This window comes from Ambystoma mexicanum, chromosome 8, assembly GCF_040938575.1.
Source record: "Ambystoma mexicanum isolate Mex_15411 chromosome 8, UKY_AmexF1_1, whole genome shotgun sequence".
NCBI classification, from domain to species: domain Eukaryota; kingdom Metazoa; phylum Chordata; class Amphibia; order Caudata; family Ambystomatidae; genus Ambystoma; species Ambystoma mexicanum.
In genome coordinates, this window is record NC_090929.1 from 460,686,364 (window position 1) to 460,703,002 (window position 16,639).

Here is a 16,639-nt window from a genome sequence, read left to right on the forward strand (position 1 = left end):
GTCTCTTTGCACGCCAGTCTATGTGGGGATTGTGAGTTACTAACCATGGCATCCGTAAGATCAACCGGAACTGAGGAGCTTTGATGAGGTCAAACATGATTGCTTCTTGATGTCCATCCTGACACAGAAGGGTTAATTCTGTTGTGCATTGAGTTACTGGTCCTAAAGCAATTTCTGTAACGTCAACAGTATTTACCTTTTCAGTTGTTGGTTTTCTGCATAAGGGAAGTCCCATTTCTGTTCCCAGATCTCGATCTATGTAATTACCAACTGCTCTCCTGTCTATATATGCCTCTATGGCATGCAACCGTGACGGTCGTTGGTGATTGATCAAGGTTTTGATAGGGCGAAATGTGAGGTCTGTGACTCATAATTTTTGCTCGACAAGCGGACCTCTACGCTTGCTGGGCCTGGTAGTTTTTCTGATTCCTTTCCATCATCTTCTTTCTCTGTAGCGCCTACCACCTTCCTCAGAGGTTTCACTGGGCATTCTTTGGGGTAGTGACCCCATTTACCGCAGTATAGGCATAACTGTAGCTGTCTCCTGTTGTCTCTTTCACCCTTGGTTAAAGGGGGTCGTACTCCTCCAATCTGCATGGGTTCTGTGGTATTTTCTGATGGACGTTGAACATTATCTTTTGAACGTACGTACATGGCATGAGTCTACTTCGGTCTGTTCTTCGATCCTGTAATCTGTGGTCCAACTGAACTACCAGGTTGATAAACTCTGCACAGCCTTTAGGTGGGTCTACCACTTGAGCAAGGACATCCTTCAGGTCTCCTCGTAGGCCCCGATGAAACAACATGGTTCTTTTATCTTCTGGCCACCCCGCTTCTACAACCAGTCTTTTAAAGGTGGCAATATAAGTCAGCAAATCCTGATTCCCTTGGTGGAGGGACAGGAGTTTGTTATCAAGAGCTTGTCCATGCAAGTGTCGAGAAATAACTTTTCCATCTCCTGATGAAAACCCCTGAAGTTCTGCAGTAATGGGTCATCCCGGCTCACTAAAGGTACCGACCAGTCTGCAGCACTTCCACTGAAATATGATAACACAAAGGCCACCCTTGCCTGGTCGTTTGGGAAAGCCAGAGGGCTACAAATAAAATGGAGGTGGCACTGGATCATGAATGTTGCGTACCTTCCGGGAAACGTTATCTGTACTGGATTGACTAATGATGGTGTAGCGACGGATGGGGCGAATCCGGGCAATGGAGCCTGCCCCGCCTGTGTTTGTAGTAGCTGTTTGTTTAGTTCATCAGTACGGTCTTTTGTGACTATTAACTCTCATCTTAAGGCATTGGTTTCCTGCTGGGCTGCATGTACCTCGGCGTGTAATTGTCCCAAAAGCTGGGCTAACTGATCAGTTTCAGATGTCTGCATGACGCCCAGGTGGATAAGGTTTAAAGGCTTTGAGTTCTGTTACGCTCACTTGATATCCCCGGGGGCGTCTGGAAGGCTCTGAGATCTGGAACTCTGGATGCGTAGTTGCCCAGTGCTGAATAATGAATCTGCAATTACAGAAGGGAGGATTTGTGATAACTGTCTCTAATGGGTGAATCTCCCACCTCCCTCTGACCGATTCCCTTCCCATTGGGTTCTTTTCTCACCTTAGTTATTTGCTGTGACCCCGAATCTGCTGATAGGCAGGTAGGTTTGTTAATTGTAAGCCTTTGTTCTGTTTATGGTGGGAATTTGTTAATGTCTTTAGCTCCTTCTTTTCAGGTGGGAAGGTCTTGATGCTGGCGTGCCGGATGGAGAGGCACACTTTCTAGGTAAGGAAAAGCGCGAAGCGCAGCGACTTTATTGTCTTTTAAAGCTAACCTGTGTTTTCGTCTTCTTCTTCTCACAGGCCGCTGTGGTGCTGAATATGTCTCTCTTCCTTTGCAGATGTTGCTGTTGTGCTCTGGAAGGAAGCGGGGCATAGCTCGATGGAATTCAGGTAAGACTGATGGAATTCGATGTTTTTGGAAGCGCGCGTTCTAATATTGTTTTTCCCTTTCTCGTTATTGCAGGTCGCAATGTTTGAACATCAGCTGTGGTAGCGGCTTGCCGGAAGTTCTTAAGCTAGTACTCAGAGGTGAGTGGTGTTTCTTCTTGTCTCGGTTTTCACAGATTGCAGCCCAGTTGAGATGCTGAGTGCTGGATGGTGTTTTCTCAGGTAAGAAAGAATAATCTTGTTCTTGATCTTGCAGGATTACAGGAAGATGCTGAAGACCAGGAGCTGGACACGGTGAGCATCACGCTGCGGGTTCCAGAATAACTTGAAGCGTGTTCTGCAATCAGGTTGTGGTTTATATAGCCCAGGTAAAGTAGTACCAGGGAACGTAGTTCCAGGCCTGCCACACCCAAAACACTAGACTGCATGGCTTGGTTCTTAGAACTAGACTGTGTGGGTGCTTCCATGTTGGATTTAACGGCTCATGTACATAAATGGGACCTAGTTTGAACAGCCCTTCCTTCCTACATATGAGCCTGGTGCCAAAGGCGGCAGGACTGGCTCCAGGTGCCCTTTCCAGTGGTTTTAAGGCCCTCAGGTTTCTGGTGGAAGCCTGCTTGTGGCACTACACAGTGGTCATGACACATATGATTATTCCGGGATGGATATTGTGGATATTACACAAAGAAAAGCATATCTCCCTATTGTGAGCAATGGGACACCAACCCCCTCTATAATCCTGCCCCCCACCCTCTGCCATGTGGGGCTGTGATGTCACGTGGGTTGCTGTTCCGGCTTCAAATGGCTCATTGCAAGCTACATCAGATTTTATGATGGGCTTAAGTGCTTTTAGTCATAAAACTGGGAAAGCAGAGAATTCCTCAAGCCATCCGCTTGTCAACCAGGCTTGGACACAGCCAGTATCACACCTAAGGAGTCCATGGGAGAAATGAAAGTGAAACCCCAGCATTCCCCCCCCACTGCAAGCATTTTCTTTGAAAACTATTAGAATGGCACAGTTTCAACATGTAAAAATCCATGCACAGTGGTTTTCTGCAATCACTGATTATAGAAAGGCAGCACAATGTATTTTACAAGACTTTAGCTGAACATGTGGACACTTCAAGTGTTGGTGTTTAAAAGCACCATTAAAATTTTACTGCGGAATGTTCCATCTGTGACCCTTCATTCTGTGGCAATTTCACATCACTCCACATGGATTCTGCGAATTATGTTGTTTCATGATGGGCTTATGATGTACAAACACACAGTTCCTTGATTATACTTTTGCCCCCATTTTCAGGAGCATATCTTTAATACAAGTAAAGTAGTGACTTTGAGGGCATTGATTTAGGTCATATGAGAAACTCCATTCTGCAGTGCAAGTTTGCACACAAATTTACATGCTGGCTACTGCTGTTTTTTCCAAGATGGTCTCATCCTTTACAGATCTTTCTCAAAAGGATCATGAGGTCTTCCCCTCGTGCGTGGAAGGGAACATTTTCAGCCCCCACCCCCAGGCTTAGGTGCCTACATTTACTCCTTCATGTTTGGGAAAGGGCCTTGCACGATAGGAGGTTGGAGGGGTTTCATAGCTAGAAGGTGCTGTTTAATGCTTGTTTTTAAAGATTTTCACTGTAGATATGGCTTTGATGGCAAGGGAAACATTCCAGTGGAGAGGGGCAAGTAGGGAAAATGAGCAAAAAGAGGTACAGGTGGTGCATGGGTGTCAGAGCCTTGGGCTGTGGTACTAATGTAACCAAGACAGCATGATACTGCATGCAGAACTAGCAGGCACGCATCCCGCAACATTAGGCAGCCTCTCAGCAATAGACACAGTAGGCAGTATGTAGTAGCCTCAGCACGGCAGCGAGAGACACCCAACCACTGTAGATGTCATATTTGTCCTCAGTGTAGGTGCAGCATGGGGAAGCGTGCTTCACACAAAAGAAACTGCAAGCAGTAACTACATTACTAACCACTGCATGCATCGAGGAACTTTCTGCTCCTAACCCTCATTCCTTTGGTGTCAGACTAACGTGCATTTTGCAAATGAACCTGCAATAGGCTGCACTTGATAACGCAGCAAATTTGATAGTGTTTTCTTTTTTCCCCAAATATTTTTTATGGACGCTAGTTACGACATCCCACAGAAGCACAGGAGCAAACGAATGAAAGCGCATAGAATTCAGAGCAAAGTGGCCAATGCTTGTATCTGTTCCTATGTACTGTGATGTATTGTGTTTAGGGTATTAATGAAGACTACCTGGGGGCCAGGTACAGGGACGAATATCGGTTTCTCAATCAGCCCCACACCTCTAATATACCAGAAGGGATCCAGATTGGAAACACAAGCAAATTATAAACCTCCTTGTCCTGGTAACGTGAACGGAATGGCAGGTTCCTCTCCGAAAGTTTGTGGATCAGTGGTTAGTTGCACCACAGCGAGAATACAATTATTACCCAGTGATAAAAGGGACTGTTCAGTCAAGGTTGTATACACATATATACTTTAATATTATCACAAAAGACTGTTCTAGCACACTACAAAATACAACACACCCTGTAAAGCAATGCAGAGGACAGACAGTTTCAAAGAAGGGAAAGGGATGCGCGCTAGATACTGACACAAGGGCGGTCGGTATACTAAATAATCGCAACAGTTCAAGGTTACTTGGCTTCAGCACAAAGGGAGCAGTGGGTCTTAAAATGTCTCTAGGGGCCTTCGGAGACGGAGCAGGGGGACAGAACCACAATGTACCTTGTGCTTCTAGGTGTTCTTGGTGCTCGACAGGGTCAAGTCTGTTTCATGGAGCTTTGCAGATTCTGCAACAGAGTTCAAGATGGAAGACAGCTGCGGGGTATCAGGCAGCAGCCAGTTCAGTGACCAAGGCTGGACAGATGGCTGCAGGCTGTCCCACATGGCAGCTCGGGGTCAGGAATCATCTCAGTGCTGGTCGGCGGTTCTGAAGCACTGGTTGAGGTGTCTCAGAAGTCTTTAAGCAACTGCGGCGTAACAACAGTCAGCAGTGCAGTCGGTTGCAGCTCGAGGGGCTGAACTAGCTCGAAAATGTCCTTTAAGGTAGATGTCAGTAGACACTTGTCAAAGCACTTCTCCAAGCTTCTTTACTGGGTTCATGTCATCCTTTAAGGCGGACTGCCCAGAGTTGAGGAGTGAGTTGCAGGTAGCTGCCTTGTCCTTGCTTTAGGGTCCAGAGACACTCTGGTCCTTCCCGCCTAGGAAGCTTGCTGCAGAGCCTAGCATGGCATGCTGTGTGCTGGCTGGGTACCGGTTCTGGAGCTGCTAGAGGTTCCCCTGGATTCCATATCTCCTTCTGTGCCCTCAGAGATGTTTAGTGGAAGGATCTTGCTTCCCTTCTGGAGGTCCTGGCCTTCCTTCACTGGTGGAAGATGTAAGGCAGATGGTACCTTCAGCCAGGGTCCAATGATGAGTTATTTTTTCTGCTTCTGGTGAAGCCTTCAGATGATTTGCCAAAGGGGAGTCTCGGCCCCCTTTTATAGCCAAATGGAACACAGGGATTGGTGTAGACCATGGGTGCACAACATACGGCCCGCGGGCCAGTTGCGGCCCGCCATGCTCTTTTGTCTGGCCCGCGAGGCACAAAGACTTTCCTAATGGAGGGCGGCCCGCCGCCGCCCTCCATTAGGAAAGTCTTTGTTGTCTTCCGGGCCGGACAAAACACTGGCCCTCATTGGCTCAGCAAACACACGCATCACGTCGCTCCTACGAGCCACGTAATGCGTGTGTGCTGCACCAATGGAGGGCCAGCACTACGGCTGGCGTGGCCCACAAGGCTTGATGCCGGAAGGCATTTCAGCCTTGGACCACGCCAGCCGTAGTACGATTCCAGCGTTCCTGCTTACCTGCCGCTTACCTGCCGCTTACCTGCCTGCCTTCCAGCACGCCCCCGGTAAGTGGTCTGTTTGTGTTTGTGTGTCGGGTCTGTTTTGCTTTGTTTGTGTGTGTATGTTGCGAGGGGGTGTCGGATGTGTGTCGGATGTTTGGATCTGAATGTATTTTGTGTGTATGTTGAGATGCGGGTGTCGGATGTGTGTCGGATGTTTGGATCTGAATGTATTTTGTGTGTATGATGAGATGCAGGGGTGGGGGGGTGTCGGATGTGTGTCGGATGTTTGGATCTGAATGTATTTTGTGTGTATGTTGAGATGCGGGTGTCGGATGTGTGTCGGATGTGTGTCGGATGTTTGGATCTGAATGTATTTTGTGTGTATGTTGAGATGCGGGGGTGGAGGGTTGTCGGATGTGTGTCGGATGTTTGGATCTGAATGTATTTTGTGTATATGTTGAGATGCGGGGGTGGGGGGGTGTTGGATGTGTGTCGGATGTTTGGATCTGAATGTATTTTGTGTGTATGTTGAGATGTGGGGGTGGGGGGGTGTTGGATGTGTGTCGGATGTTTGGATCTGAATGTATTTTGTGTGTATGTTGAGATGTGGGGGTGGGGGGGGTGTTGGATGTGTGTCGGATGTTTGGATTTAAATGTATTTTGTGTGTATGTTGAGATGCGGGGGTGGGGGGTGTTGGATGTGTGTCGGATGTTTGGATTTTAATGTTTTTTGTGTGTATGTTGGGGTGGGGGGGTGTTGGGTGTGTGTCGGATGTTTGGATCTGAATGTATTTTATGTGTATGTTGAGATGCGGGGGTGGGGGGGTGTTGGATGTGTGTCGGATGTTTGGATTTGAATGTATTTTGTGTGTATGTTGAGATGCGGGGGTGGGGGGTGTTGGATGTGTGTGGGGGGTGGAGGTTTGGGTCTGTATGTTTGCATGTTTGAGAGTGTGCTGAGTTGGGGGGTGGGGGTTCGGGTCTGTATGGGTGCATGTTTGAGAGTGTGCTGAGTTGGGGGGTGGGGGTTCGGGTCTGTATGGGTGCATGTTTGAGAGTGTGCTGAGTTGGGGGTGGGGGTTCGGGTCTGTATGGGTGCATGTTTGAGAGTGTGCTGAGTTGGGGGGTGGGGGTTTGGGTCTGTATGGGTGCATGTTTGTGTGTGTGCTGATTTGGGGGGTGGGGGTTTGGAGTTGGGGGGTGGGGGGTTCGGGTTTGTATGGGTGCATGTTTGAGAGTGTGCTGAGTTGGGGGGTGGGGGTTCGGGTCTGTATGGGTGCATGTTTGAGAGTGTGCTGAGTTGGGGGGTGGGGGTTCGGGTCTGGTTGGGTGCTTGTGTGTGTGTGCTGATTTGGGGGGTGGGGGTTTGGAGTTGGAGGGGTGGGGGGTTCGGGTCTGTATGGGTGCATGTTTGTGTGTGTGCTGATTTGGGGGGTGGGGGTTTGGAGTTGGGGGGGGTGGGGGGTTCGGGTCTGTATGGGTGCATGTTTGAGAGTGTGCTGAGTTGGGGGGTGGGGGTTCGGGTCTGTATGGGTGCATGTTTGAGAGTGTGCTGAGTTGGGGGGTGGGGGTTCGGGTCTGGTTGGGTGCTTGTGTGTGTGTGTGTGCTGAGTTGGGGGGTGGAGGGGGCCATGGGGCATAGTGTTTGGTTGGGAGTGAGGGACATGGGGCATAGTGTTTGGTTGGGGGTGAGGCTGCCATGGGGCATAATGTTTGGTTGGGGGTGAGGGGCCCATGGGGCATAATGTTTGGTTGGGGGTGAGGGACATGGGGCATAGTGTTTGGTTGGGGGTGAGGGGGCCATGGGGCATAGTGTTTGGTTGGGGGTGAGGGGGCCATGGGGCATAGTGTTTGGTTGGGGGTGAGGGGGCCATGGAGCATACTGTTTGGTTGGGGGTGAGGGGGCCATGGGGCATAGTGTTTGGTTGGGGGTGAGGGGGCCATGGGGCATAGTGTTTGGTTGGGGGTGAGGGGGCCATGGGGCATAGTGTTTGGTTGGGGGTGAGGGGGCCATGGAGCATAGTGTTTGGTTGGGGGTGAGGGGGACATGGGGCATAGTGTTTGGTTGGGGGTGAGGGGGCCATGGGACATAGTGTTTGGGTGAGGGGGCCATGGAGCATAGTGTTTGGTTGGGGGTGAGGGGGCCATGGAGCATAGTGTTTGGTTGGGGGTGAGGGACATGGGGCATAATGTTTGGTTGGGGGTGAGGGGGCCATGGGGCATAGTGTTTGTTGGGGGTGAGGGACATGGGGCATAGTGTTTGGTTGGGGGTGAGGGTGCCATGGGGCATAATGTTTGGTTGGGGGTGAGGGAGCCATGGGGCATAATGTTTGGTTGGGGGTGAGGGACATGGGGCATAATGTTTGGTTGGGGGTGAGGGTGCCATGGGGCATAGTGTTTGGTTGGGGGTGAGGGGGCCATGGAGCATAGTGTTTGGTTGGGGGTCGGGGAGCCATGGGGCATAATGTTTGGTTGGGGGCGAGGGGGCCAAGGGGCATAGTGTTTGGTTGGGGGTGAGGGACATGGGGCAAAGTGTTGCACTCCAAGAGTGAACCCAATAATAAAGGTAAAACAGGCACAGTTAGGAGATGTACATCCTTTGCTTTTTTGAGGAAACCTGACTCAATGAAGGATATACTCCTCTTGGGCAACCCAAATAGCAAACTGTAGCAGTCCAAAATGACGGCATGTCCAATCTAGGGTCAATAAAATATATATAAGTTAACTAAACATGCGAGATACAATAACTAAATAGAAATAAATTATAACAATGGAAAATGTGTAGTACAAAATGTAAGTTTGAAATGCAAATAAAAATCGTTACCCCTCAAAAACATTATTTTTCCATGTGTTTAGTAGAAATTGGGGGTTTAAAAAGCCTCCTGCCACACCCCGCCTACAGCCCCGCCCACATTTACTTTTCGGCCCACTATAGCCCTCATGTAAGGTACTTTCGGCCCTCTGTCAAAATCAGTTGTGCACCCCTGGTGTAGACTAATGAACCAATCCTGGGTCCCCAAAGTGCGGGGTAAAATATAGCCCCTGAATGCCAGAAATAAAGAGGCCAGGTACAGTCCCATTGAAGTCTAAAGCCAGTACAGAAATGGTGATGTCAGACATGAGGCCTATTGAACTAAAAACAGTCCTAAATCTCAAATGAAAGAAAGTGTGCTGGGAAGTCCAAAAGTGCGAAGAGAGGCGCAGTACTTTTCAGCAAGGAAAGAGAAAGACATGTGGCTGAAAATGCTGTTTTACTAAATCCACAGAAAGTTACACTTTTTACTTAAAGAGACAAATAGCAGAGTCTACATTATCTTCAATGTAATACCTGAAATCCCAAGTGAAACCAAGCTTATTGCATTCATAAGAAATAAAAGAACTTCCTTTTTCCTCATCCCAAATACCAGTATGCCAAGAGAAGTGCCCACTTGGTTTCAAGGTGAACGTGGTTTTCTCATATGACTGCCCTGTGTATGGACAATCCAGAAGTGATACTGATTTCTTTTGCAACTGTGAGATTAAATAAATATGTTACATGTGGATATAAGGCCTGTATGCCTTATACAATGCTTCATGTAAAATGCATTATGTGTGAGTTAAAAGCCATTTCTTGCAGAATCGTACATGCAGCTGGGCATTTCTACTGAAATGAAACTTTAACCTCAAAGACCTTTCCTCTGCTTGTCCCGTAGAGGGAGGTCTGGTTGTCAACAATCAATCAGGTCTATTGCTTAAAAATACAAAGAAATAGGCTGCCATTGATGGAAACCACGGTGGAAATAGATAAAGCCCTGTCAGTTCTTTCAGCAGAAGTGACCTTGAGGTCACAACTTCCAAATAATGTGCATTAAAGCTATAGCCAGGACCATTAGGAGGCCAGGGAGGGACAGGCTAAGAGAAACACGAGCCAGCTTCTAGCTGGGCACATGTTTATGGTTAAATGAAACTTAGAAAAAAAGATGGGTGCTAGAGTAAGCGAGGCCTGTGAAGCTGGGGTTTAAGTAATAGACAAATATATTTTATTGCATAGAAAGGGCAGCATTTATGCCACAATGCTCATTCACAACTTTTATTGAAGGTGACAGTAATCCCCCTTGAATCATGCCAAAATGATTATTGTGTGATAAACATTACAGAAGTTATTAAGGAAAATTTGATTTGGGCCTTCCCATGATTCCAAGAGATTTGAAAGTCGAGGTGACGGTGAAAGACAAAATTAACATGGGAACTATGAAATGTCATATTTTTCACTGATGCGGCTCCTGAGTAAACAAAGAAAAACTGTTTCTCTGCACAGGAAGGGCGTGCTGACTTCAGATTAGCATCATCTGATTTGCCTTAAAAAGTAGTGCTTAAAAATATATCCATACATGTAAAGATTAAAAAAATTAGGGTACTTGCCATACTGATAGATTTTCAGAGTGTCAGTTTGGGATGACAAAGCTTTCTCCTCCCCCAGCTTTTTCCGACCTCACACCCCTCAACTTCTTGTCCTATTAGCACACAGGTGGGAGGTGGGTGGAGAGAACCAACCAATCCCTTCCGCGGGAATCATGACAAGTTTGTGTTGTCATTCGCCCTATAAGTAGACCAGTTTGCATCAGAACTTGGCCTTATCACTTTATTCCGGAGAAGATAACCTGCTGCTGAACTCTAGCGAGAAACACCCAAGACGAGAGGCCCAAAATCTTGCATTGGTGACAGGGACCAGGTGACATAGAAGCTGACTGGGACCCCTTGGAGGAGCCAGAGGGGACTATCCTTGACTGACACCATTGCTGTCCCAGAGGTGCCATGCTGTTCCCTGATGCCCACTACAAGGCCTCTCCTGTAAGTAAAACTATCCCAAAGCCATAGACTGTGTAGACCCTACATTTCTAAAGTATTGTTATAGTAATTTCCCTATAGCAAAATACCCTGTTTGTCTGTGTAGATCCTTAGCATATTTAATTAAAGTAAATCAATGAATTCCCCTATAAAAATCACGGGATGTGTTTTGTTAGCATTCGAAACTAACATGCTCCTCCCAGTGGTATCACTACATATTATCCCCACCAAAAGTATCGCCGTATATATTGCCGTCTGGAATGGTCATAGGCATTATTTTTGGGGGGGCATAATTTTGGGTTTTTTTGGGAGAAGGGGGTTTCAGGGTTGTCCCCTGCTCCTTTAAACATAATGCAGGAGTTGCGGGGTGTCGCCCGCAGGTTCCATGCCTTAATATCGCCACAAAAATATGGGGATATTTCTGTATGGTGATATGTTTGCGGGATATTAACACATGGAACTCTTTCAGTGTGTTTCGAGCCAGTATAGACATAACGATTTGATTGACTATTTGTAACAAAACCCCTGACTTTGGTACAGAAAGGGGGGTCCTGAATCCAAAAGAATGTATTCCCAAAACCCTGTTTCCAAGTGAGGGTGCAGGGTGCAAATGAAATTCCCCATTGATCCCCTTCATTTTAAATCAGAAGGTGAAGCCTTGTATTTCCTTTGCATGTGTGGAGCGATAAAACGAAATTGCCCCTTTGCTCCCATTGTGCTCTGACCCAAACCACAAAGTCCTGCCTGTTCTTTTTAAGTGTGGCAAAATACATTTTCCCATTGGCTTTCTTTCCCTCATAATGCATCTGTGGAAATAAGTGCAAAACGATGTTTCCCGTTGAATCCCTGTTCCCCAAAGTGTACATTTTTCTGTCAGAACCCAAAATGATTTTCCCATTGTGTTCTCACTCCCTGCCACTGGCCTTCAATTCAGCGGGGTCATGTCTAATTGATATTTGGAGGGGGGGGGGGTTGCTGGGAGAGAAGATGTAATATAACCAAATCAGCAATCATTGTATGCCTTGAATTGTTCTTTTTCTGTATTGGTGAGTGATTTGAAAAGAAATCTGTGGGAAATTGTGACTGCATATCTTACCTTTGTGTTGGTGCCATTATGGAAGTCATTTTTGTTTTTGTGTTGCCACTGCATTGGTGGCTGATGTTAGTCTGTTTGTCAAATTTGATTTAAATACATTAATAAATATATATTCTTACTACAAACCGGTCTGGTTCCTAGTCCATTGTGGCACTGGATATTTGTTGCGGTTGGGTGCAAGACGGGTTGGAGGCATTCCCAAATTGAATCGCGACAACCAACAATCTCCTTTATGCGTGTGGTCATAACCAGAGTGCTTTGCAACAGAAAAGGTAAAAGGGTGAAAACATGCAATACTAAGTCCCACCCATCTTCCTGTCTGTTGTGGATTAAAAGGTCGCTCTGGTTAATGGAGCTCTGTGTGGTTCCTGATTAAAGGAGAAGGTCTCCCTTTAAGCTGCAGTGAGACCAGACTTTCTGGCTCTGTCAAACCACATACTCTTCTGTGGGGATGGCTACTGTAAACACGTAGTCCCAGACATTAGATTTCACTGTCAATCGATACTGAGGGTGGGAGCTGGCTTCAGATTGACACAGTGCATATGAACGTTTGTTGGGGTTTTCTGTCTCCTTTGTTAGCCTTTGCAGCCAGGCCCCATGTGGGCCTGTTTGAATTACCCTGTGAATAGTATGTGATTTGCTGCCTTGAGCTACATGGCCCAACAAAAGGGCAGGACAGATCCATGGAGCCTTTGATAGTTAATTTGGATGGCCATGGCAGGGGGAAGGTTTGTCCCTCCTCCTTCTGGAGATGCGTTGTGTACACCTCCTATCATATCCCAACTAAATATGACCGGGGGGATTGAGCCTGTAGGCTGTGTCAGAGTACACAGGTCTATGCGTTTGTCGTGTGATGAGCATAGGAAAATTTGTGTGGATTAGTCCCACACATTTTCTGGCGGTTGATCTACCATTATTCAATTTCATTTAAAATTTCAAAAAAGCCCAGGTGAGCGCACACCCACTGTGCGGATGGTTGAATACCACACAATGAGGTAATGTGAGGTTCTGCATTTATGTGGAAATACAAGCTTGCAGCGTGGTAACAGGTCATGGTGATAGCTCAGAGGGACCCAGAGAGGTGTCTGGGATAGCTACGGCTACCATCAGGGAAAAGAGAGCCCAGAGTAGCATCTAGGTACATATGTGCAACAGCGTGTAAGTGTGACAGTGAAGTGTTGTGCTGTGTGCAAGCAGAAAGACAGTGAAAGAGTCAAGGAGCATCTTCCCTAATTCCCGGCTAACCAGCTATTACCCTTCCTAACCCCATTTCCGGTTTCCTTAAGTCCCCCTACCTACCCAAAGCAATAGAGTGTAGTGCTTCTTCCCCCGGGGGGTCACGGCATCCCTGTGTAATATAATTCCAGGTGCCACGACTTCTAAGGGGGGAAGGAGTTTGTGCCACCTCTGCACAAGATCCAGTGCCTGCAGCCCATGACATAAGCTCTAGCGCATGTATAATCACCACCAGGTAGCATGAATTCTGCACAATGGAGACTATGGTGAAGGCCCTGCAGGAGCTCAAGGCGGAACTTACTGCCACACACCAAGACTATGCCGCCATAGCCACCCAAGTCCATGCTCTGACAGCCCAGACCACACCCTTGACACCAAGACCATCACCCCTGGTTCCTGTGCAAGTACAAGTTAATACTGAACCACCTATACCGCTAGCTCCACCTGAACATTATCATGGGGACCCCCAGAAATACACCAGGTTTGTGATGCAATGCCAATTGCACTTTCTCACAAAGACAGCAGCATTTCGCACCACCCAATCCCAACCCACATATGTTATTTCCTCTCTCAGAGGGGGACGCTACTGCTTGGTCAAAGCCATTGGTCCAAAAGGACGATGTCGTATTGTACAATTGGGATTACTTTCTGGATTAATTCGGAAAGATTTTTAACTGGAGACCTATTTCGCTCATTAAAGATCAAGAACTCTTGTCACAATGCCAATAGGGAAAAGACCTCATTACTTATGTTACCATATTCAACCAGCCTGGTGGTAGAAGCGGACTGGCCATAGAAGAAACAAATGGTGTTATTTTATCAAGGACTATGAGATGAGCTGCAAGACCTGATGGTGCAAGTGGAGCCACAATCTGAAGATTGTTTCACAATGATTGACTTGGCCTTATGGCTGGATCCCTGCCAGAGTGAACGAAAATTGGATAAGAGAAAGTGTAACTCTAAACTGTTTCTAGTATGGTTAAACCATAAGAGAACACCAAAATGACCAGACAAGAACACAGAGGGTGAACCCATGCAGATCAGGACAGTGCACAGTCCCCTCTCCAAAGAGGAAAAAAACAAAAGACAGAAACATAATGTATGCCTGTATTGCGGGAAAGCCGGGCCACTTCATACATGACTGTACCAGTAAACCCAAAGGAGGAAATACAGAGAATGCCTGCGCTCGCTAGTAACTGCCGAGCTCAACAACCAACGGCACCCTAACACAGTGATTGGCCATAACCGCGCAACAAATGATAGTTTATGTCACTTTAACAGACCTGTTACAGTAGCAAGAAGAAAAGGTATCAGTGTCACTGATTCTCGATTCCGGTGCTACCCAAAAATGTATCGATGTGGCTTATGCACGTCAGTTGGGCATAGCAGTCAAAATGAAGGGATGTGAGGAGGTAGAAGATACATGGCCGGCTCCCCACTCCTCTCAGGCCCAACCACTTAACAGAGAGAGGAGATCATGCTAGAAAGCATCCATGGTCACAAGGAGGTCCTTCATTTTGATGTAATCATCGCTCTACAGTTTGGCCTCATATTGGGATTACCATGCTACGTCAGCATTACCCTGTAGTGGATTGGACCCAAGGCACAGTGCAATTCACATCAGGCTACTCCAGAAAGCATTACAACTGGAAAGTAGAGTCAGTAACTCAGGAAATAACACAAGCGCGATGCCTACAGGCCAGTTTTCATACCATTGGAAGTGTAGCCAGGGAGCTACCATCAGAATACAAAGAATACTGTGAAATATTTCGCAAAACTGCCACCAAGACCATAACACCACATCAGCCCTTTGATTGCCAAATTGATTTAGAGCCTGGAGCGGCTCTGTCGCGCATCTGCATTTATGCATAAACAGGGGCCAAAAATAAACATCTGAAGCAATACATTGATACGAATCTGAAGAATGGCTTCATCTCCATTATTTTTCATGTCGAAGAAGACCGGAGACTTAAGGACATGCATACACTACTGAGCAATGAATCGTATTACCATTAAAAACTGCTACCCATTGCTGCTAATTCCGGTCCTCTTGGACCAGGTGCGTGGATCCACCATGTATACCAAATTAGACCTCTGAGATGTATACCATCTGGTGCAGTTGTTTGAAGGAGACAAGTGTAAGCCGGCATTTAGAGCCCCGTTCAGACTGTTTGAATATCAAGTCATTCCATTTGCACCCACAGCCTTTCAACACTTCCTCAACGAGGTTCTAAGAGGCTTTCTGGATGTGTTTTTGGTATAGATGATATCCTTATCTACTCAGAGTCTAGAAGAACATACAAAGCACATCAGAGCAGTTCTCCAACTGCTGAGATACGACAAACTGTATGCTAAATTAGAAAAATGTGAGTTTCTCCGGACCACAATAGAATTCCTGGGCATAATCCTTTCACCAGGGGGCATACAAATGGACAAGAGAAAGGTACAAGCTATCCTAGACTGACCAGCCCTGAGATCAGTAAAGTATGTACAAGCAGTGTTGGTTTTTGCCAACTTTTTTCAGTGTTTAATTAGCGGCTTTGCTGAAAAGGTGTTACCCATCACCAGACTGTTAAAAAAGGGGATTTCTTTCCAATGGGATTAGGCAGCTGACACCAGCTTTCAGGTCTTGAAGCATGCCTTTTGTACTACACCTACTCTGCTGCACCCGAGCCTACACAGCCGTTCCTGGTAGAGACTGACACCTCCAGCAATGCCATAGGGGCCATCCAGCACAGCTAGATCAGACCAGTCAGCTATATCCAGTGGCCTACTATTCATGAAAATTAAATCTTGCAGAACAAAATTATATCATAGCAGACCGAGAGCTGGTGGCCATCAAGTCGGCATTCGAGGAATGGTGCCACTATCTCTTGGGCAGTCAGCATATTATCACGGTGTTGACCAAACACAGACATCTCAAATTTCTAAAATCACCCAGGGACTTAAGCCCAAGTCACCTGCGTTGGGCAATGTATTTCACAGACTTTGATTTCATAATTACCTATCGTCCAGGACCAGAAAACAGAAAAGCAGACATTTTGTCTCAATATCGAGAAACAGAACACAATACACATAAAGTTGAAGAACCGCAGCCAACCACCTCACTCACGTGAATCATTGGGAGTGCCATGGTGGATGACATGCTTTAGCAGGTTGGGAAAGCCATGTCACCATCGACTTGAGTCTCTGGAATGGCCCAAACAAACAACAGATGGTGAAGGACGGCTTACCCTTCTGTGGCTCTGCTCTCTACTTAACTCCTCCATCCTTAAGAAAACAAGCGCTATGATGCTGTCAGGATTCTGTTAGCAAGACACCGAGGGATCACAAAAACCCAAGAGTTGGTAAAAAGACACTTCTGGTTGCCAGAGATGAATCAGGATAGCTGTCAATACGTACATTAAATATTCCTCTGCAACAAGGCTGATCATCAGAAACCAGTCTTCTGCACCCTTTACCCAGGCCACAAACTCCTTGGCATACTATTTAATTGGATTTGATAGTTGATTCCCCACCAAACCGAATGTAGGAATGTTACTCCAAAATCCAATGCAAAAAAAAACAGCTCCAACTGAGAGTAAATGCACTTAGTCAGAAAAGCTATATTATTGCATGCTGTCGACCGGAAGGGGTTAGTCAGTTGTGTGAAGGTGAAAATGAACAGTTCCTTC